At 49.3% G+C, this 22,703-nt stretch overlaps 1 protein-coding gene and 1 pseudogene across 3 annotated transcripts in view; one reads left to right on the top strand and one right to left on the bottom strand.

The window, feature by feature from the left end:
- ELF4 (E74 like ETS transcription factor 4) overlaps positions 1-22,703 on the top strand; it is a 50,184-nt gene that overhangs the window by 10,383 nt on the left and 17,098 nt on the right. The window lies entirely within an intron of this gene.
- LOC122478008 lies at positions 13,361-13,823 on the bottom strand (annotated as a pseudogene).

Genomic DNA, 22,703 nt, shown 5'->3' with positions numbered 1-22,703 from the left:
TGTGAGCCGAAGGAGTGGCTTGTTTGCAACTATGTCTGGCATTCCTCCCACTGCTACACTGTTTGCTGGTGGTTGCTCAGGAACTGGCGCCCACCCCTGGACAAGCTGGGGGCCTGAAATCCACTCTCCCCCTGCCTAGTGCTAAGTGGTGGCTCAGTGGCTTCTGTCTTCTCTAAATTGGGATCTAAACATGAGGGTGCTGTGGTCTGTCATTCATAGGCCTGATTGATAGAATATCCAATATGTCCCAAGCCTGCAAAATTCAGGGCTTTTGTCTCTGAAGAGGCCCAGCCAGGCACAGGCTGATGGGATTGCTTTCCCAGGGAAATCCCTGCTCCTAAGCTTGGCCTTGGGCCTTGCCACTCCCCACCCCGCAGCCCCCAACTTTCTCATTTTACCTTCCATCCCTAGAGCCAGACTGTCTGGGTCTAAAACCCAGCTTTGGGGGCGCCTGGGTGGCTCTGTTGGTTAAGTGTCTGACTTTAGCTCAGGTCATGATCTCGTGGTTTTCATGAGTTAAAGCCCTTGTGTTGGGCTCTATTCTGCACTGGTGGTGTGGAGCCTGCTTGGGACTCTCTTTCTCTCTGTCCTTTCCACACTTGCGCTCTCTCTCTCTCTCTCTCTCTCTCTCTCTCAAAATAAGTAAATAAATTTAAAATAAATAAATAAATAAATAAATAAAACCAGCTTTGTTATTTACTAGCTACGCGATCCCAATCAATTGTATGCCTCTGTTTCCTCATCTTTCAAATGAGCCCTACTTCATAAGGATGCTCTGAAGATCAAGTACATCAATACACATAAGCTGCTTATTAGAACAGCATATGGCACATAGTGAGCATGAATTAGCATTATGGTGTTTTCTAATACAGTGCCTAAAACTGAGACTCCACTCAGCAAACATTTGCGGAGAGCCAGTCATGGTAGCAGGCATCAATGAAGTGGCAGTGAGGAAAATAATGGAGGTGAAGAAGACACCACCTGCCTTCCAGGATTGTGTATACCTTCTGTTGCAGGCCAGAGTTGGGATGTGGGGTGTGGGGTGTGAGAGGGAGCCAGGGAGAGTGGCTACTCATCTATATAAATACGCATAATCCAAAGCCAGCCTCGAATATCTGAGCTAGTGTGAGGAGCCAGGCGCCCCAGACTTGGAGGCTTCTCCTTGCCAGGGAACCCTGGCTGGGTTCTGGTCTGGATGCATCACCTGAATTTCCTTGGGATTTGGATGAATGATGGGGAAGGGAGACCTGCTTCCTTCATGGGCTGCAGGTGGTGAGCATTCAGTGGCCTGATTTGTTGGGTTCCAGGGCAGGATGGCATTACTTAGGGCCACCCCCAAACACCCCTCTAGCCCCCTGCCATGCACCCCCCAGAGATCTCCTGCTGAACTGGGAAGGGCCTCCGGCAGCCTTCTGTCCTCAAGCTTGGGCCTGACCCCAACCTGGGCTTGGTTATCTCTCCAGGATTTCTAAGCTGCAAAGAGGTTTCTGGCTTCGCTGCCAATTTATTTCCTTTGTGGTTCTCAGACTGAAAACTAGTTCTGCAGGGGAGAAAGGAAACTCATCCGAGGTACCCAGAATCCTATGGGCGCTTTCCTAGAGGTCAGAGGCTTTTCTCATCAACACCAACCCGCCTGCAAATCTCTGGCCGCTGAGCCTCACATGGTCTGTAATAGTGGCCACGCCAGTAATGCCCTATAGCTCAGGCCCCGGCGCTGGTTGCCAAGGAACTGCTGGTCGGGGTGCTCGTGAGGGTTCTGACCTCATAGGGGCTGCCGAGTTTCAATTCAACAGCCATTTATTAACACGTACTGTGTGCCCAACCTGTGCTAGGCACTGTGGAGGAGACAGCAGAGGAGGTGGTGGTGTAAAGATGACTAAGACCCTGAAATGATCAGAGGCCAGGACAAGTAGCCTGGACCGCGACTGGTCAGGTGCTAATTGTGCTCCTCAGAGCAGGGGCCAGAGGCAGCCAGAGCTCTGAGGTTGGCAGTTGGAGGAGGGAGGGAAGGCTTTGTGAGGTCCGAGGCTCAAATCCAGCTTAGACCTTGAAGTGGGAGGGGTCGGCGTGGGGGAGATTTGGCTGGGCAGAAAAGGGAGAAAAGACGCCTTTCTCTGTCTCCCCTGGCTGCAGGCTGACCTTCGAAGTCTGGATAATTGTTTGGCAAATGCATGTCACATAAAAGACCAGGTCAGGGGGTGTGGGTGGCTCGGAGCAAACCCCTGATCTCCCCTCCAAGGAGAGATAGAAAGTGGCTGACCCAGACTGGGAGCCCAGCGTGTACTGATAAGACACAAAGGGTAGGCAGGCTTCCTCGCCACCCAACCTGAAGGGATTTTGTTTTGAGCTACCCCACCCCCACCAACACACACACACACACACACACACAAACACACACACACACTCACACACACACACACACACACACACACACACACACACACACCCTGGGGAAAAGAGGGGAAGAGAGGTAGAAGGCACCAAATGCACGGGAAGATTGACACACCAGTAGTGTTCACAGCAGGCTTGGCCTGGTTGGGTCCCACCTTTCCCAGGAGTTCTGGGATTTCTCTGGAAGCCTGGAAGTTCAGGTGGAAGACAGAGATTTTCATTTCCTCAGCCAGCTTGGGAACCAAAGAGTCTAGAGAGTCCCACAGGTTTCTTCCCAGACCATGCAGACAAGGGCAAGGACTAGCCATATATTTGTTCTGCTGCTTCTGTGTCTCCCATTGCTGAGTGTAGAGAGGAACTTGGCTCTTGTTGGGTTTAACTGGAGAAAAACACCCAGACACACACATCCCCCCTCCCCCGCATCATTTTTTTCTCTCTCACTGCCCTCTTTCCCTGCCCCCTCCCCAGCACATGGCAACACCACAGGGACACACCAGAGTGCCCTGACTTCTTGGCTGGGAAATCATGTTCTAAGGTGAGTTTCTTGGCAGAGACTCCAGCCTTCTATCAGAGGAGAAGGAGGCTCAGGGAAAGGTGTTTCATGCAGGAGGGTCTGTAAGGGAAAGTACTGGAACGTTTCTTGAACCAACAAGAAGAAAGAGGCTAAGCAGCCTGCCTGGGTTGAGCAAGCTTTGCCTTAGGTTCCCACCTTCTTGATGGACCATTTTATTGTCCCAGTGCTGGTACTTCCTGCTTCTCAGTTCACCTGCCCTTCCAGAAGCTTCCTTTCTTCTTCCAGGCTAACCCAATATACTTCCAGTGAAGCGTGTTGTCTAGAAGGGGGAAGAGCACAGGCTCTCTGTGTCCATATTCCAGACCTGCCACTTACTGACTGTGTGAGTTTGGGCTAGTCACTTAACCACTCTGGGTCCTGGTGCCCACCTGCCAGGGTTAGAATGTGGATTAAATGAGATAAGGTATGTGAAGCGCTCAGCATGGTGCCTGGCCCATAGTTCCTGCCCAATAGGATAGGTGTTAGCTGCTATTATTCCTGTGGCTGATGCTGTGCTTGTTGTCACCCCTTCACACACCCTTGACTCTGCCAACTCCAGGGATCCATCGCTTCTCTGGCAGTACTGGCAGGGCCTGCCATACCCATTCCTAAAACTGAGATGGAGATTTCCCGTATCTTTCTGCTAACCCTTTGTTAGCTCTGCCATCACACTGGAGAAGGAGGGGATACGGAAGAAGACGTGTGTGTGCAACATACAGTCTTTCCATGTGGCAGGCGGTGGTGCTGTGAAGAGCAAAAAGCAAGTCTTTAGTGTCTTTATTCACATTGCCATCTTTATCTCTTTGCCACTTTCATCTTGAGTATCATTGGCTGTGGGAATAAGAGTTAAGTTAGTTCCTCTGAGAGAAGACCTCATGTTCCATCCCTGGCAAGTATTTAGCAACCATCAGTTTGTTATTATTACCCTGCTGAGTGTTGAATTCTGGGAGCCAACTGGCCAACCGCTGCTCACTTTCTCCCTCCTTTTACTAGAATTAGATTATGCATCCATTCAGGGCTAATGCCCAGAGGCCTTGGGTTGGAGCTGGGGCACTGCCTTTGCCCAGAAGAATTCCCAGGGTGCTGAGTGCCATCTCCATTCCAGAGGCCTCCCAGAAAGTACCTTGGAGGTTCCATCTGCTATTAAGTGGATCGTGTTTGCCCAGGATAAATTAGACCACCCATAGACCACTCCTGAGCCACTTACTCAGTGCCTTTGTCTCCACCCCTCAGGTTTAGAACTGCTAGGCCTTGGGGGATGGGAGAGTGGGCAATTAGTCTTAACCTCCCCAAATTCCTGATGACCTGATAGCAAGGAGGTACTTAGACATAGATTTAGGAGATAATCAGTCTTTTTTCCCATGTTGCCCCTAGAGGATAAAACAGGCTAGTTCAGCTGTGTTGATTCTGTGAGAATCCATGCCCAGAAAACACCTGTCTGTTACATTAGGTGACCAGTTTCTTGGCGCCACTCTGATCCTAAAAAAAAAAAAAAAAAAAAAAAAAAACAAACCCGGGGCGCCTGGGTGGCTCAGTGGGTTAAGCGTCTGACTTCAGCTCAGGTCATGATCTCACGGTCAGGCTCTGTGCTGACAGCTCAGAGCCTGGAGCCTGCTTTGGATTCTGTGTCTTCCTCTCTCTCTCTCTCTCTGCCCCTACCCCTGCTCATGCTCTGTCTCTTTCTCTCTCAAAAATAAATAAATGTTAAAAAAAAAATAACCCAACCACAGCAGACCCAGCCCCCTGCTCTGAAGGATCTAAACCCAATTCTAGAACTTTAGTAATACACATGCACTTAGCCCCATAGTGGGCTATTTGCATATTGTAATATGGTTGCCATTGTAATGATAATTAGCACTTCTATCGTTACATCATTACCCTTTTTTTTTTTTTAGTGATTAAAGAGCAATTCAAGACTGTGTAGGAGTAAGAGACTTTAGTCTCCCAGCAAGTTTGATAATTACAATACAATATTGTTACCTATATTCACTATACTGTGCATTAGAGCTCCAGGGCTTATTTATGACTCATTGTAACAGTTTGCATCTTCTAGAGTTCTATATAAATGGAATCATGTAGCATGTTCTCTCCTTTTGTATGGCTTCTTTCAGTCAGCATGTCCATGTTGTTATATACATAAGTATTTCATTCCTTTTTATTGCTAAATAACGTCACATTGTATGGACATATGATACATCGTTTATCTATTCATTGGTCAACAGACATTTGGTGGCTTCCCTCCCTCCCCACTCCTCGTGTTGGGCTATTACAAACAAAGCTGCTATGAACATCTGTGTACAAATCTTTGTATAGCTATATATATGTCCTTTTCTCTTGGTTGAATACCTAGGACTGGAATGGCTAGATCATGCAATAGTTGTAGGTTCAACTTCTTAAGAAACTGTCTAACTGTTTTCCAAAGTGGTTGCACCATTTTATACGCCCACCAGCAGTGTATGAGTTCTGGTTGCTCCGCACCCTCACCAACACTTGGCGAGTCTTTTTAATTTTAGCCATTCTAATAGATGTGCAGTGGTATCTCATTGTGGTTTTAATTTGTATTTCCCTAATGATGGATGAGGTTGAACATCTTTTTATATACTTATGTGTCACCAATATATCTTCTTTGGTGACGTATCTGTTTGAATCTTTTGCCTGTTTGAAAATTGATTTGTTTTTCATGTTAGAGTTTTGACAGTTCTTTATACATTCTAGATACAAGACCTTTATCAGATGATGCATGCTTAGTAAAGATTCCCACCCCACCCCACCCCCCCAGTTCCTGGCTTGCCTTTTCATTCTCTTCACAGCGTCTTTTGAAGAGCAGAAGTTTTTTCTTTTTAATTTTTATAAAATCTTTTTAATGTTTATTTACTTTTGAAGGAGAGAGATACAGAGCGTGAGCAGGGAGGGGCAGAGAGAGAGAGAGAGAAGGAGGCACAGAATCCAAAGCAGGCTCCAGGCTCCAAGCTATCAGCACAGAGCCCGACATGGGTCTTGAACTCACAAACTGCAAGATCATGACCTGAGCCGAAGTCGGACGCTTAACCGTCTGAGCCACCCACACTCCCCAAGAGCAGAAGGTTTTAATACTGATGAAGTCCTACTAATCAATTTTTATTTTTATGGATCATGCTATTGGTGTTGTATCTAAGAACTCTTCACCTAGCTGTAGGTCACATATTTTGTCTTATGTTTTCTTCTATAAGTTTTATAGTTTTAGGTTTTACATTTTGGTCTTTCGATCCATTTTGAGTGAATTTTTCTATGTGGCAAGAGGTTTGAATCCAAATTTATTTTTTCTCTTTTTACATATAGATATCCAATCACTCTAGTACCATTTGTTGAAAAAGCTATTGTTAGGCTACTGCAGCTGTCATTATATATGTAGGCTTATTTCTGGACTCTGTATTCTGTTCCACTGATTGATCTATTTATTTATCTTTACACCAATGCCAATTTTTTTATTAATTTAACTTTGTAATCATTTTTGACATCACGTAGTGTTAGCCTTCCAACTTTGTTCTTTTTCAAAGTTGTGTTTGCTTATTTTAATTATTTTGCAATTCCACATGAAGTTTAGAATGAGATTGTCAATATCGTTTTCTTTTAACGCTTGAATTTACCCTATTTGCAGTAATTGTTATAACAGATATGTTTGGTTGTGCTTTTGTGATCTTGTTTTATAACCATGGATGACCCTGATGTAACTGTCATTTAGAAGATGCTTAGGGGTGCCTGGGTGGCTCAGTTGGTTAAGTGTACAACTCTTGATTTCGGCTCAGGTCATGATCTCGTGGCTTGTGAGTTCGAGGCCCATGTTGGGCTCTGCACTGACAGTGCAGAGCCTGCTTGGGATTGTCTCTCTCTGCCCCTCCCTCTCTCTCTATCTGTCTCCCTCTCAAAATAAGTAAATAAATTTAAAAAAAAGAAGATGCTTGATCTTTTCATTGATATTCTTCAACTAAAGAGTTCCAAAGTTCACAAACTTATGTATTTGCAAAATAGGACTATTTATTATTTGCCCTTCATTTACAAACCATTTTTGGTGACTGGGCCCATGATTATCTGCTCCATACATCATTTTGTAGATGCCAATCATATCCCTTCTCAACCTTTTCTGTCTGGACAACATAAGGCCTCTTCTAAAAAAAAAACTTGTCTTCGGGGCATGTGGATGGCTCAGTTGGTTAAGCGTCCAACTTCAGCTTAGGTCATGATCTCACAGTTTGTGAGTTCAAGCCCCACATTGGGCTTGCTGCTGTCAGCAAGAGCCTGCTTCAGATCCTCTGTCCCCTTCTCTCTCTGCCCCTCACCACCCTCTCTCTCAAAAGTAAATAAACATTTTTTAAGAAAAGCTTGTCTTGGGGCGCCTGGGTGGCTCAGTCAGTTGAGTATCCGACTTTGGCTCCAGTCATGATCTCATGGTTTGTGAGTTTGAGCCCCGCGTCGGGCTGTGTGCTGACAGCTCAGAGCCTGGAGCCTGCTTCGGATTCTGCGTCTCCATCTTTCTCTGCCCCTCCCCTGCTCGCACTCTGTTTCCCTTTCTCTCTCAAAAATAAATAAGCATTAAAAAAATTACAAAAAAAACCCCACCCTGTTTAAAAAAAACAACACAGAAAAGCTTGTCTTCATATAGTTACCCTCACTCCCTGTTCTTCTGAATCATTTTAGGTCTTAGACCTGATCCAGAATCATGAAATCTTTCCAGAGGGTCCAGTGATCAGATCAGCACCCAATATGCCCAGGGTGGAAACACTGTGGTTTTGTACAAAGAGAGAATGCTTTGGTGATGATCTGATTGATCACCAACCGCCTTCTTGATGCAGCTTGGAATAAATGACTTTAGCTAGCGTGTGTTTCTCTAAACAGACTCATGGAGCAAGAGGGGACAAGTAATGTTTGAGACTGGAGACCTTTGTCCCCCAACTCTATTCCTAATGCCACCCATAGATCGTGGCTCTCAGATCAGTCAGGACCCGGGATCTCTATTTTAGAGATCTCACTTGAAAAGACTTCACATGAACTTAATTCATGAATGCCCAGGCCTGTGCTAGAATCAGGAGAAGATGAGCTAGGCCTTGGTTCCATGGATTTGACTGCCTATTGAGGAAACAAGATACACACATGAAATAATTAAAGAGTAGTTCAAGCCTGTGTGGCGTTAAGAGCTCCTGTGGTCGAATTTGGGCTAGCATCTAGAAAAGGGGGCTCCATAGGTGTGCAGTCTAGTTATCAGGGTATCAACAGCTCCATGTGTTTGGGGAGCTTGGATGGGACCTTGCTGGATGGGCATTATTTGATTAACCAAAACAGAGCAGCAAGGGCATGGCAAGCCTGAGAAACTCCGTGAATGAGCCTGGAATGTTCCCTCAGGGGACCATGAGGAGACCACTGGGCTTGAAGCCCAGGCTTGAGTTGGGAAATCATGGGAAACAAGGCTGAGTAGGTAGGGTGGAGTCAGACTGTGAAGGACCTTTGGAAACCAAGCAGATGAGTTTGGACTGTAAAGCTTTGTGGAGTACAGCTGGTATGGCCACAGCCATTGATCTAAATGTGTGCCCTGGAGTAGGAGTTGGTGCTGGCTCAAAGGCTGAGGGAGAAGCTAGGCAGAGGCAGAGCCGTGACTAGGACTTACTCTTCCTCAGTCCCAGTCAAGTGGGCTTTCTGTTGCACCAGGCCTGGTTGTTAGTCTTTCTAAGGCTTTCGCATCCACTCTATACATGGACCACAGGTGGGGGGAGTAGATGGTGAAGGCTGGATTGCTCCACGGCTAATGGTGTGAGAGGAGGCAGCGCCATCAAGAAATACCTGCCTGGCTCCCCTGCCCCCACTATTGCCCCAGAGCCACTCTTTAGGTTAGGGTAGGGTAACTCCAGATGGCCTTTTAAAGGGAAATGTGTTAAGGAGAGAGGTGACACATTAACCTAATGTCACCCATTAACACATTGACACGAAATAGTTTGTGATTTTTCAGAGTGGTGGGGAAGTCATTCCTGGGGAGAAGGGATGGTGGTTTATGGAGTCTTGACTGCTACCATGGTCAGTCAGAAGAGTGCTGGGCAGCATGAGATCTATAGTGCAGAGCAGGGTAGGAGGCCCAAGTCTGTGAGAGCCACATGACTTGACATGCCTGTGGTTACATAGTCCATTAATGGCAAAATTGCCTTAGCAGAGTCTTTCCAAACTTTCCCACCCAAGCGCCCCAAACTATTGAATTCTATCCCAGGGGCCTAGAAGGACACAGTCGCATAAATCTCTTTGAAGTATGGCATTTTATCTTAAGTGAGAATGTTGCAATCTACTGCCTAAATCTATTTTTTTTACTGTTTATTTATTTACTTTTGAGAGAGAGAGAGAGAGAGCAAATGAGGGAGAGGCAGAGAGAGAGGTAGAGAGAAAATCCCAAGCAGGCTCTGCGCTTAGTGCAGAGCCAGACACGGGGTTCGAACTGATGAACTGTGAGATCATGACCTGAGCCGAAACCAGGAGTCAGACGCTTAACCCACTGAACCACCCAAGTGCCCCTGCCTAAGTATATTTTAATAGATTTATCAGCAAACAACATGAAAGCTCCTGAAAGATGAGCTGGGTTTGGACTGTGGCTTTGATTCTTACTGTGGGGCTTGGTCAGCTTTACCAAGCAGGCTGTGTCCCTGTGAGACCTGCTTATGGACAGGTCAGAACTTGAACTTTCAGGATCTTAGCCCAAAGTTCTGGAAGGCATATCCATCACCTGCAGCTTGTTCATTTGCTGCTGTCCCCATCCCTGTCCCTCTCCTTGGTTCAAACTTATTTGATGGAAGAATCTAAGCCCTTATGTTCCCAGGGAAAGCTGTTGGGCTTACTCAGTGCTTAGTTAGCCCTGGCCTTATCTTAGCCTTTAGTGGGTGAGCAGATCCCAGGGTAGGATGGAGACAGTGTGGGCCTTATGAAACTCTGATGTCAGCATGGATTGGCTAAGGCCATACCTACAGATTCCCCAGCCTTCCTTCCTCCACCGGGTTCAGCCTATGACCCCTCATTCTGTCCCACCTTTAGCTTGGAGTGTTTACAGTTCTCCTCAGTTAGAAAAAAGAAAACATGCAGGTACTCTCAGAGCCTGGTGTTGCCCGTGCTCATCTCTTCTTGGTGGAGAACAGAAGAGCCGTCAAGGCCTCCAGGCCAAAGTTGTCCTTCTCAGTGACCCAAGCACCTCATTCCTGTCCCCATAGCCTGCAGATAGAGATGATGACAATATACAAAGAATGCTTGCCCTCCCCCAGCTTGGGCAAGGTGGATAAAGCACTATGAATATTCAGGTTTCACTCTGGCAGGCAGCAAGACTTCATCCACACCCCCTGCCTGCCAGGGGTGTAAGGGGGTTCCAGACTCGTGTGCCTGCAATGGCAAAACCACGGGCAGGTAGGGCCCTGGGCAGACTGTCTGGGCTGGGCGGGGCGGGGCAGCCGACTGGGTGAGGCACAGATTCCCCAGGCTGATAAGACAGCCTGTAAACACCCAGCAAGGGGAGGGGGCAGAGGGCAGGCGACCAGATGGCAGGAGAAGGGGGGAACCGGAGCCCAGGCCTAGCTGCAGGAAGTGGGGTTTGATGTGGAAACATCCTGTCCAGCAGGGGCTAGACCATCAGCAATCACTCCCTCCACCAAGGAGGCAAGCTCAGCACAAGGTGGGGCTGCCTGGGCACCAGGCCAAGAACCTGGTGCCTGATATCTCCAAAGGACATGATCATTGGGTCTCTAGGATGGCTTATTCTCCCACCTAACACTGCTGGTGGGGGGAAATCAGGACCAAGCTACCCACCTCCCATGCAGAAACTCAGCAGTGGAATTGTCTGAGACAATCTGACTCTCACAGGAACGTCTTGGTCATCACTATCAGTGAAGGGCATCACTTGGAACACCTAATTGTGTCCAAGACCTCCTGCAGCTCTTGGAGAAGAAGCACATATCTGACACACCATTCTGTTGCATCTTGCAGTACTTTATAATTAGAACCTCAGAGGGTAACGGGCGCCTGGGTGGCTCAGTCAGTTAAGCGTCCGACTTCAGCTCAGGTCATGATCTCACAGTCTGTGAGTTCGAGCCCCGCATTGGGCTCTGTGCTGACAGCTCGGAGCCTGGAGCCTGCTTCAGATTCTGTGTCTCCCTCTTTCTGTCCCTCCCCACTTGCACTCTGTCTCTCTCCCTCTCTCTCTCTCAAAAATAAATAAACATTAAAAAGTTAAATAAAAAAAAAAGATCCTGAGAGGGTCAGAGCTGGTATAGCCTTTTGCAAGGGACCACCAAACTCATTCACTTCACTTCACAGATGGGGACAGTGGGGTCCAGAGAGCGGCAGGCACTTGGTGATGCTCATGGCAGACCTAAATGAAAGTCCCTGGCCTACAGCATTTTCTACTGCCTACCTTATTGCTTAAGGTCCAGCCACCAGCCCTCCTGCATGAGGCTGGCCCAGCTTTGCACAATCACTGAACCTCAGCATTTATCCTTGCTTAGGGTTGTGAGGACTCTGATAGAAGGCAAGAGCCTCAAAATCAGAAATCAGAAGACCTGGAGTCTGGCCTGAGCTGCTCTGGCAACTTGCACATGGTCTTGAGTGAACTGCTGCCCCTCTCTGGGCCTCATTTTTGTTTGCTTGTTTGTTTTAAATAACAGTTTAATTTGATTTAGTTCAATGCCATACAGTTCACTCAATTATACACTCAAAGTATACAGTTCGGTGGCTTTTGGTATACTCACAGGGTTGTATCCATCACCACAATCCATTATAGAAGATTTTCATCATAAAGAGACTCTATACCCATTAGCAATCACTTCCCATTTGCTGCCAACCTCTGGGCCTCAGTTATGGAGAGATATTTGTTATAGATGTATTTTTTTTTTATTTTTTTAACGTTTATTTATTTTTGAGACAGAGAGAGACAGAGCATGAACAGGGGAGGGTCAGAGAGAGGGAGACACAGAATCCGAAACAGGCTCCAGGCTCTGAGCTGTCAGCACAGAGCCCGATGCGGGGCTCGAACCCACTGACCGCGAGATCATGACCTGAGCCGAAGTCGGCCGCCCAACCGACTGAGCCATCCAGGTGCCCCTGTTATAGATGTATTTTGGGGAGAAAAACCCAGCAATATTATTTAGGCATATGGGCTAACCCAGCTTACTGGGAACTTAGAGATGAAGAGACCGTACCAGGTGCACCTGGGTGGCTCAGTTGGTGGAGCATCTGACTCTTGATTTCAGCTCAGGGTATGATCCCAGGGTTATGGGATTGAGCCCTGCATCGGGCTCAGGGCTGACGGCCCAGAGCCTGCTTGGGAGTCTCTGTTTCCCTCTCTTTCTCTGCCCCTCCCCTGCTCATGTGTGTGTGTGTGCACGCACACACACACACACACACACACACAACACACATACTCTCTCTTTTTCTCTTTCTCTCTCTCTGTCTCTCTCTCTCAAATAAAATTAAAAAAAAAATGAACAGACCCTACCATAGAAAAGAATAGGGTGGGCCTGGTGTTAAGTCCCTGGCCATGGGCCTGCCGTCTATGAGGTACTCAGGATTGACTTCCCATAAATGTTTGAATAAACATGTGAATGAATCAACACCCTGAGATAGGAACCCAGACTTACATTATGTGTAAGCTGAGAGCAAGTGTATATTTATGGGGCAGGGACCATGACATGATCACTACAGGTCTGGATCCAGGAACTCTCTGACAACAGTAGGCCCTTTGAGGTACAGTAATAGAGACAGCCTCCTTCATCAACAGAGCTGGAAGCCTCCTATTCCATGTACCCTTCCTCCATATCTGGCCACAGGAGCTCAAGTTGTAACTATTTTGGTGCAGACTTGGCCCAGAAAGTTAGAATTCACTTATTAGATGGAGCTTTGCTTCAGATTGAGACCCTGAGGGGGATGGGTCACAGACCTGGGAAGCTTTTGTTGAAGGGGCATCACAGAGGTTCTGAACATTCAAAGTTGGGTGTTGTGAGCAAACCTTGGGCTAGGGATCTGAGCAAATGATCACCAGCATGGGATAGTGGGAAAGGCGCAGGCTTTGAGATCAAGGGCACACAGGCCTGGGTTTGAGTTCTGCCTCTCTTCTTCTTTTTTATTTATTTTTTATTTTTTTTAACATTTATTCATTTTTGAGAGAGAGAGAGAGAGACAGAGCATGAGCGGGGGAGGGGCAGAGAGAGAGGGAGACACAGAATCCAAGGCAGGCTCCAGGCTCTGAGCTGTCAGCACAGAGCCCGACGCAGGGCTTGAACTCACGGACTGTGAGATCATGACCTGAGCCGAAGTCAGACGCTTAACCGACTGAGCCACCCAGGCGCCCCTTCTTTTCTTTTCTTTTTTTAATCTGCTTAGGAAAATCACTTTATTTTGTTTAGAGGTATGAGCAGATATCTAGTCTCAGAATTTCTGGAGTTGCTTTTTGCTGGCAGCCTTGCTGACCTTAAGCATTTGAAGCGCTCAGTCTTACTCAAGGGCTGGCAGCCACCCACTGTGACACTGTTACCAATCTGGAGGTCCCTGAAATGGGATAGGTGTACAGACATGTTCTTGTGGCATTTCTCGAAGCAGTTGTATTTTCAGATGTAGTGGAAGTAGTCTTGGTGGATGACAGTGGTCTTCTGCGTCTTCATCTTGGCCACCACACCAGATACAATCTGCCCTCAGAGACATTGCCAGTGAAGGGTAACTTCTTGTCCGTATAGGTGCCCTTAAAGGCCTTGAGCGTCTTGAAACCCAGACCAGTGTGTTTGTCATATTGTGGGAGCTTCTTTTTTCCAGAGTCTCCAAGCAGGACCCTCTTCCTATTTTGAAAGATGGTCAGCTGCTTTTGATAGGCGCTCTCTCTCTGAATGTCCGCCATCATCCCTGCTGCCTGAAAAAAGGTCTGCCTCCATTTTTGATGGGAAGTGTGACCTTGGTCATGTTACCTAGTCCTTTCTGAGCCTCACTTTTGCTGTTTTTAAAACTGAACTATTAAGGGACACTGGGGTGGCTCAGTGGGTTAAGCGTCTGACTTCGGCTCAGGTCATGGTTCTGCGGTTGGTGAGTTCAGCCCTGTGCTGGGCTCAGAACTGACAATGTGGAGTCTGCTTGGGATTCTCTCTCCCCTGCCCCCACCCCTCTCACAGCTCCTCCCCCACTTGCACACATGCTCATGCTTTCTCTCTCAAAATAAATTAAAAAAAATAAAATAAAATAAAACTATTAAAATACTATTATTACCAAAAAAGAGTTCACTGAAAACAATGTTAAGAGAGTGTAGTAGTTGGAAGTCAACCTAGGTTCAAACCCCAGCTCTGCCACTGACTACCTACATTGTAAGGATGTTGTTAAGAATGAAAGGAGATAGGCTATGTAAAGTGCCTGGCACAACACCAACCCTACAGCTCGTACCCAATAAATGTAAATCCCTGCCACCTTCCCTACGCTCCACCCTGTCACCCTGTAAGTTTTACTGTTTGGCCCCTTTCCCCAGATGCAGACGGAACAACTTCAAGTGATATCAGAGGGCAAAAACATCTTACCCACGTTTAAACAAGTACCACACCCCTCTGCTCCTCCCGCAACGGGCCCATGGTGAGACCACAGTGGCCACACCCGCCATCCCAGCCGGCGATAGTTCAGATCTGTGCCAGCCCCGCAAGCATTTGCCCTGAGTTGGCATTGCTCTCAAGTGCTTCCACCCCCTCCTTCCAGTCTAGATGTGCTTTCCAAACACGTGCCACCAGCTTTGAGTTGGGCTTGTAACCAAGCCCTGGCCCTGGGTTTGCACTGCAGACGTAGGGAGGGGCTGGCAGAAGCCCAGGTGCTCATCCAGATGTTGTCTCCAAGGCTTCCTTGGCGTCCCCCATACCAGCTGTGCAGCTGGGGGTGGAGAAGCAAGTTTGTGTGGGGCCCTATCACTGGGGCACTGGGGCCTATTTGCCCTGGGGTGTGTGGAGGGAGAGGGAAAAGAGAGACTTTGTTCTCTTGACAGGCGGCCTGGCTGGGCAGGGATCTTGGCCAAAGTCGCAAGAGCTGAGAAAAAAAATCTTAGAACTGAGAGAGGTGTCAAGACCATCTTCCCATCCATTTTTTGTCAGCTCACCCAGTACCATCACGTGTAGGAGTCCCCTTAACTTCTCTCACCTCGGACCTCATGGAACAATATTAACGTGGGGGGACCAAAGTGATTGTATCTATCCACTATGAGCCCCCTATCCCAGGCGTCAAGTCTTCTAGAACCATCATCACGTACTTCTAACCTGTCCCCAGGAGCACTGGCAACTGGGCAGAGGTCCAGGGCCTCAGGCTTCCACTGCTTCTCTGACCCACTGCTTTGGAAGGGCCTGGCAGAGCTGGTCACATGCCTGCAGGATACCTCACAGGCACATCACCCCAGTTCTGGAAGCCCCACCTTGCAAGGGCAACTGGGAGGTATTTACAAGTGGAAGTCACCACAGCAAATCAGTAGCAGGTATGGGGCGCCTGGGTGGCTCAGTTGGTTTAGCATCCAACTCTTAATTCAGCTCAGGTCGTGATCTCACAGATCATGAGATCAAGCCCTGCATCAGGCTCTGTGCTGACAATGCGGAGCCTGCTTGGAATTCTCTCTCTCCCTCTCTCAGCCTCTCTCTCTCTCTCAAAATAAATAAACTTAAAAAAAAAGAAAAAAACCAAGTCAGTAGCAGGTATGGAATGTGATAGCTTCCTGTTCTATCACCCAGAAAATGCTGCTACCCTTGGCCCACATGTTACTGTACTTTGCTCTCCATTGTTGTCTCTGTCCACTGGTGCTAGGGACAAAATTATGCAAAGTTGTGAAGTGGCATTGATTTCCCTGTCACCTGCCCCTCCCAATTAACCCCTGTTGTCGGCCTGTTTTCCCCAGGCTCTTGCTTCAGCCCATAGCTCCATCCCAAGCCACCTGGGGCTGAGGATCAGCTCCAGGTGGACATTGACCTGAGCATACGGTCGGGTCTTTTATCCAATCCTCCAAGGCCTGGCTCATTCTGCACCCGCCCCCTCAAGGTGATAGCTAGGTAAAGTGATAAACTCACTTCTATTCATCCAATAACCGGAGAGGGTGTGCAGAGACAGCTCCTACTCCCTCCCAGTCCCCATGCCCCCAGCTCTAGCAGGCTGGCAGTGGAGCTGCTGGGGTGTCCCCTTGTGTAGACAGCTGTCTCCTCAGCCTTCCTGTGAGGGATCCTCCCCCCTCACCCGCAGGGCCCCTCCCCTCTCTGCACTTTCTGACCTGTGTGGGGCAGGGGCGGGGCCGGGAGGGCCCCGCAGGCCCTGAAGGGGAAACTGCTCAAACCCCTGGGACAGGAAGTGGCAGAGAGGGGCTGTTTCCTCTGGCAGAGTAGGGGTGCGGTGAGAGCTGGCCCTATCCCCTGCTTCACTGCCTGTCTGCTGTGGGCCCTGAGAGGCTGGGGAGAGCTGAGAGCCCTTCTTTCCCTGCCTCTCCCCCCACAAAAAATGGATACTCCTGGCCCACCGGATTGGAGGGGTGGGGGGCTCTCAGAGGAAGCCATTTCTATTTTGATGGGAGAGGAATTCAGGGAGAAGGGCAGTCAGGTCAGCTAGAAGGGAAGGGTGGGGCAGGGCAGGTGAATATGGGGTGAGGGGGGCCCACAGTGGCAGCGGAAAACCACAGCTGGGCAGGGGAACCTTCTGTAAGCTCTTATTCTGAGAGAAAATGATCAAGACTGCCTGCACAAAACTGCATGAGTTGGAAATGCAACAGATTGCTGACTCTAAATCATAGGGCTAGAAAGGGCTTTGACTTTCCAGTCCAACCCCCTCATTGTGCAGCTGATGAAACAGGCCCACAAAGCAGAAGTGACTTGCCCAAGGTCACACCATGGGCAGAGACAGGGCCAGGATTTTCTTTCTGATGACAACCTGCGAATTTGTATTTGGTGTACCACACCTCCCTCCTGGTGCCTTCTGAGTGCTCTGTGACATTCTTCTCAGAAATGAACTTAACCTCTTCACACTGAAGGGGAGTGAAGCCTTTAGTCCAGGAGCCAGTAAACTTTTCCTGCAAAGGATAGATAGTAAATATTTTAGGCTTTGTGGCCTATATGAACTCTTGTCACAACTCAACTTACAATGCAAAAGCAGCCACAGACAACACGTAAACGAGTGAGCATAGCTGCATTCCAATAAAACTTTATTTGTGGACACTGAAATTTGACCTTTGTGTAATTCTCACATGGCATGAAATATTATTCTTCTGTTTATTTTTGTCCAAATCATTAAAACATGTAAAAGCCATTCTTAGCTCATGAGCCATACCAAACAGATGATAGGCTGGACTTGGCACATGGGCCATAGTTTGCCAACCCATACTTTGGTCTAAGAAGTCAAGTTCATGTGTTGGGAGGAGGAAGAGGAGGAGGAGGAGGAGGAGGAGGAGGAGGAGGAGAGAATGTACTTGGTGGGGAGGAAGCAGGTGAGGCTATGAAAAGGAGGTGACATTTGCTTCAGATCTTGAATACTATGTGGGAATTAGGGCTGCAGAAATTGGGGAAGGGCCTAACAAACCCAGGGCACAGTGTGAGCAAAGGCCTGAAGGTGGGGAAGTTGCTGCAAAAGTTAAATGTGTTCTGCACACGTGTGGCCTCATTGTTATTTGCCAGCCCTGGGGCTCTGGCCGCTGTCTGGTCTCACCAGAGGAAAGGGTTGGCTTTACTGAGGATGCTGAGAGACAATGAGGAGGAGAGGAAGAAAGGTCACCTGGGAGTCATAATGACTGGCTGTGTGACCTTGAGCAAGTCATTTCTCTTCCCTCGGGAACTTGTTGTCTCTAGTTGGATGACACGAGGGATAGATGCCATGATCTTTCAGGCCCCTTTTTACTTTGATATCGTGGGACTCTGAGTCATGAAGAGGTTTTGAGTAGTGTAGGTGAGGAGGAAGGAGGAACCCCAGGGTTTCACGGTGACATCAGAACTGAAGCTGCCCTCCCTATTTGCCTGCACCCCAATAGGCTGTCTTTCTACCTCAGCCTTGCACCCTCCCCTCTGTGCAGGCAACACCGGACTTCCTTTGCTTTTGCTGGCCTGGGAAGTGGCCTGTGGGGGAATGGGGCACTTGAAAGGGACCCCCTACCCCCGCCAAACAGGCAGTGAACCCAGCCCAGCCCCTCCTGCCTAGGGTAGTCCCAGATCTGAGCAAGGAGCCTCCACTTTAGTTTCTAGGGCACGCGCTGGCAGGGGCTTTGAGAAAGAACACTGTCCCTTCAATAAAAGTTATCTGACTTAATATCCTGTTGGTGCTGAGCCACAGATTGCCCCAGCTTCTAGAAAACCCACTAATAAATTTAATTAGTCTCTGGTCAGTGTTTCTGTTACCCCACCTATGGAAATAAGCAGGCCTTCCTAGGCAGAGGTGGGGTGTGTGCCGTTTGAAGCCGCCTTTCATTCATCGCAGGCCACTTTCTGCCATGGGACTGTGTCTGGCTTGCCAGCCTCACCAGGCCAGGCCTGCTCCTTTGGCCACTGAAGGCCTGTAGCGGTCCCTCCTGCTGATGCTGTGTGTGTGTGTGTGTGTGTGTGTGTGTGTGCGCGCGCGCAAAATGTCCACGTCCTCTTTTTTTCCATCTGGGTTTTTTTTCAAGATGATCCCAATTTCAAACTGCCCAAGTTGAGTTCATTCTCCTGCCATCTTTCCTGTCCCAATCACTTCATATCTTTTAACATTCTTTACCGCAGGCTCCACATCTTGGGGTCCCCACAACTACTGTCTTACCCCACAATCTGTCATTTTATTCCCTTGGAGTGGCCTTGGGCTTCGCCTCCTGGGTTCCAGCTGCCCCACCAGATCTCCTTCCATCCACTCCACTCCTACACTCATACCAAAGGGACCTACCTAAAGAACTGCTTGCTTTATGCCCTGCCTTGCTCAAGAATCTCCAGGAACTCCCAGTCGCTGTGTATATCAAGTTCAAATCCCAATTCCACCACCTGGTGGATCTTGGGCCTATGCCCTTATCCAACTGATATCCCTGATCCCCCAGCCAACCCCCCTCCCGCACAGTCAAGCTGGTTTCCTCCCTTTCCCATGAGTTTCATGGCTGTGGTTATGTCCTCCCTTGCCTTCATCTCATCCCACCACCTCCATGTCCTGTCTTCCTGTCCATCCAGGCAAAGATATGCCAAATGTTTGATGAGTGACTGTAGCCAAAAAGACACCAATCACACCAGGAAATTGAAAAACACATTTGGGACATAACAAAGTTTTCACCCACATGAACTCACTGGCCTTGCATGACAACTCTTTGAGCTAGGGACGGTGCCCCCATTTCACAGAGGAGGAAGATCACCTGACTAAACCCCAAGGCAAAGCTGGATCTTCTCCCTTATGATCTGCAGGGACTTCTGGGGTCCCCTCCTAGGCTGTGGCTGGCAGCCCACCGAACTGGGGTTCATTCAGTAGCTGCTCTGGACTCGACTTTGCCTTCTTTCCTGTTGTCTGTTCTCCTTGTCATCGGCCTGTCCCTCATTTCCCAGAAGAGCTTAGTGACTCTCTTGGTGAGGCCCCTGGAGTGGTAGAGATGAGGGTGTGGTGGCCACAGGCACCTCCAGGGGGTGCTCTTTTGGCTTTCTCAGGCAAGGCCCCTGGGAGTCAGCGCTGCTGGGGAAATAGGTTCCGTCAGTAACCCTTCCCCCTGACCCTGCTCCCCTACTGGGGCTTCTGTAGAGCCTTTCTTGCCACATACCACAACCGAAAGTGTTGGGGTGGGGTGAAGGCAGCTAGGACAGGGGCCTGGGAGCACTGCTTCAACCAGAGCAACCTGCCCCTGCCTGCGGGGACCCCCAACCCCAGTGAGGGGCCTGCCCCTTCAAGCCAACAACTGGAAGTCTCCAGTTTTCTATGTTCTTGAGCCAATGGGGGACTTCTGGGGCCTTAATGGGGCCCCAAGCCCCATTTGCTCTCTGGGGGTCACCTGAAACTCGTCATCTGGATGAGTGTTTTTTAATTTCCAAAGTGCTTTCCCACCACCATCTTCATTCACCCGAGACTCCCTAGTGAGCATCTGCTAAACCTGGATTACCCTTAGCCCTCACCCTCAATAAGGATGACAGAAGCTACAGCCCAGAAAGATGGCTGCCTTTTCCGGGGTCTCAGGTCGGGTTGGGATACAGTCAGATGAGGGCTTCCCTCCTCCTCCTCGAAACCTGGGCGGCACACACCATGGGTGAGCTTATGGGTCTTCTGGAGAAAGAGGGGACCTACCATCTCCTGCAGCCCTAATCGCCCCTCCACTGGGACAGCTCACGGCCTGGGAAGGTAGAATCAAAAGTAGAGCAGATAAAGGATAAGGGCAGTTGGAGATGAGCTCTGCCTCCCTCACCATCGGAGTTGTGGCAAGCCCTATGCTGGAAGCAAGCAGTGACCGTGGGCCAAGGAAGGAAACTGGGTTTCTTGTAAATAAGCAAAGAGAAACCCCAACCAACAGAGCTTGCAAAACCTTTATGTTTTTCCTCCTCTTCCTGATTTCATCTCATAAGGGGGTGGTGAAAAGAAAGGAATAGAGGAGAAGGAGCTGACAAAATAGTTGTGGCTGGGGCCCCTTCACTGCGCATTTGCTCAAGGAGGAGGGTTTGGCTTGAAGATCAGGGTCAAGGTTGTAGGGGGTATCCCACAGACCGGTTACTTCGGCTCTGTCCAAGGCTACAGACTGGACCCCTGGCTCTGGCCCTCTGTCTCTTAAGTACACACCATTGGTCACATGGTGCAGCATGCAAATTTGCTTCTGGATGACTATTAGCCAGAGGAGGGGCTGTTTTTAAGTAGAGGGTACAGCTGTTCCTGGGGTAGTTTCCATTTTGTTTGTGGTTGTGGGGGAGGGGCGCTGAGGGAGTGGGAAATGGCATGAAGGAAATTGTCACTTCCTTTCCAGAGAATTCCAGAAAGGTTTCATGGAGGGCTGGGTATTTCAGGAGTGAGGGCTGGCTCCGAGAGGATGAGGAACTGGAGAAGGAGAACTCTGCTTTGTGGCCTGGCTGACCATCTGGCCCCCATGTTTCCTGGCCTGCGTGAAAATGCCACGGGTGTTACTAGCGATTTTGTGAGAGCCAGTGGCTGAACCGGTGTAGATTTAAACTCACTCCACAGAGACTGTGGATGTGGCTTTTACATAGGGGCTGCTTCCTGTATGCAGAGGAGGCCCAGATGGGTGGGTGCTGGACACTGCTTGACTGCGCTCCAGTGACAGCCCCAGAAAGGGTCTGTACTTCTGAAGGGGGCCCAGCTGTGATGACGTAGGAGCAGCCCAAACCACTTCTATTTTGCTATTTTGGTTTTGAAATGCAGTCAGAACCACAGTGAGCCAGAGGTGTGCATTTGCAGGCTGGGGATGTAGGCGCCCTCGCTTGCTTGCTCCCTCCTGTGGCACAGGCTCACTCGCTTCCTCACACACGGTGTCCGGAGCCATATGCTCTCCAGACGCTTTGCTTTCAGTGCAAGTAGGACAAGGTCTTGGGAGCCAGGGATCCTGCAGTGGCCTCCAGGGGAGTGAAGGGAGTGGAGCTCTTGCCACCCTGGGAGCAGACTCTGACTGGAGCCAGCTGTGATCTGTATGATGACAGGGCGGGTGGAAAACTTCCCAGGCCCATCTCTTACTCAAGCCGGGTGTCTGTGCTGCATACCCACCTAGCGCCCCACTCACCGTAAAGGCAGCGTCCAGGGCTCTAGGCCCTGGAAGAGCTGAAAGGACACCAGGGAGGAGAGCCCCCCGGTATGGGCCTCTCAGGCCTCCCTGGCCTCCAGCCGGGCGGGCCTTCTGTGGTGGTGTTTTTTTTTTTTTTTTTGGTTTCAGGTTCCTGGGAGAGGGAGGTTATTTTGAGGGACTGGGGGGGTCACTCCTCTGCTGGGGAGAGTGAGTGAGCATGCAAATGAGCTTCTCCCCACCTCTCACTTTCAAATCCTCAAACATCTGACGGGGGAGGGGCAAAGGGCAAAACTTTATGGTGGAGAAGGTTCCATGGTGGGGCTGGGAAGGGAGTTTTCTTAGCCTTGACCAAAAAAGTAGGACAGCTACTTCCTCCCTCCACCCCGCCCACACTCCTTCACCTTACTAGCTTTAGGCTGGAGCTTGGGCAGAACAAGACACCAGGATCAGCCTTGGGTGCTGGGTCCTGCAGCCTTGAAATTCTCACAGTCCTGGGTCAGCAGAACCTGCACCAACTCAGTCCTGAATTTAGAGCCTTAGACGTGTGGACACTTAAAGAGTGCACTTACATTAGCCTCTTCTTTCAAACCTCTCTTTGCACAGATGGCTAAGGATCCCATCCAGTACAGTGCGGTGCTGTCTTCCCTCTCCCACCACCTCCTTAGCACAGTGGACCTTGGTGCACTCACCCCAAGAACCCATGAGCCACATACATATTCTGCTGCTAGCTCTCTTCCTGGGAAGCGGCAGGAGGGAGCAGCAGCGGTGGCCATAGCTCGGTCTGTCATTGTCATTCTGCGAAGGCGGGACTGGAGGAGGGGGGACCCACCACTGAGTTTGTGGCTCTGCCGGTCCACAGAGCGTCTCATGCACACATCCCCATACTTGGGACATGTGCGCGCACCCTGCACACAAGTAAGTCCATGGTGTGCGTGCACACCCACAGTGAGAACTCCCATTGTAAATTACAGTGCACAAACACCCAGATGTAACACAGACCAGAGCACACATCTCTCTCTTACCCCAAAAACAATGGACACACGGATATACTTCTTGCCCAGAAAACACACCTCACTG

The sequence above is a fragment of the Prionailurus bengalensis genome, chromosome X (genome assembly GCF_016509475.1).
Source record: "Prionailurus bengalensis isolate Pbe53 chromosome X, Fcat_Pben_1.1_paternal_pri, whole genome shotgun sequence".
Taxonomy (NCBI): Eukaryota; Metazoa; Chordata; class Mammalia; order Carnivora; family Felidae; genus Prionailurus; species Prionailurus bengalensis.
Note: the sequence above shows the minus strand (reverse complement) of the source record. Positions and strands in the feature narration are given on the sequence as shown.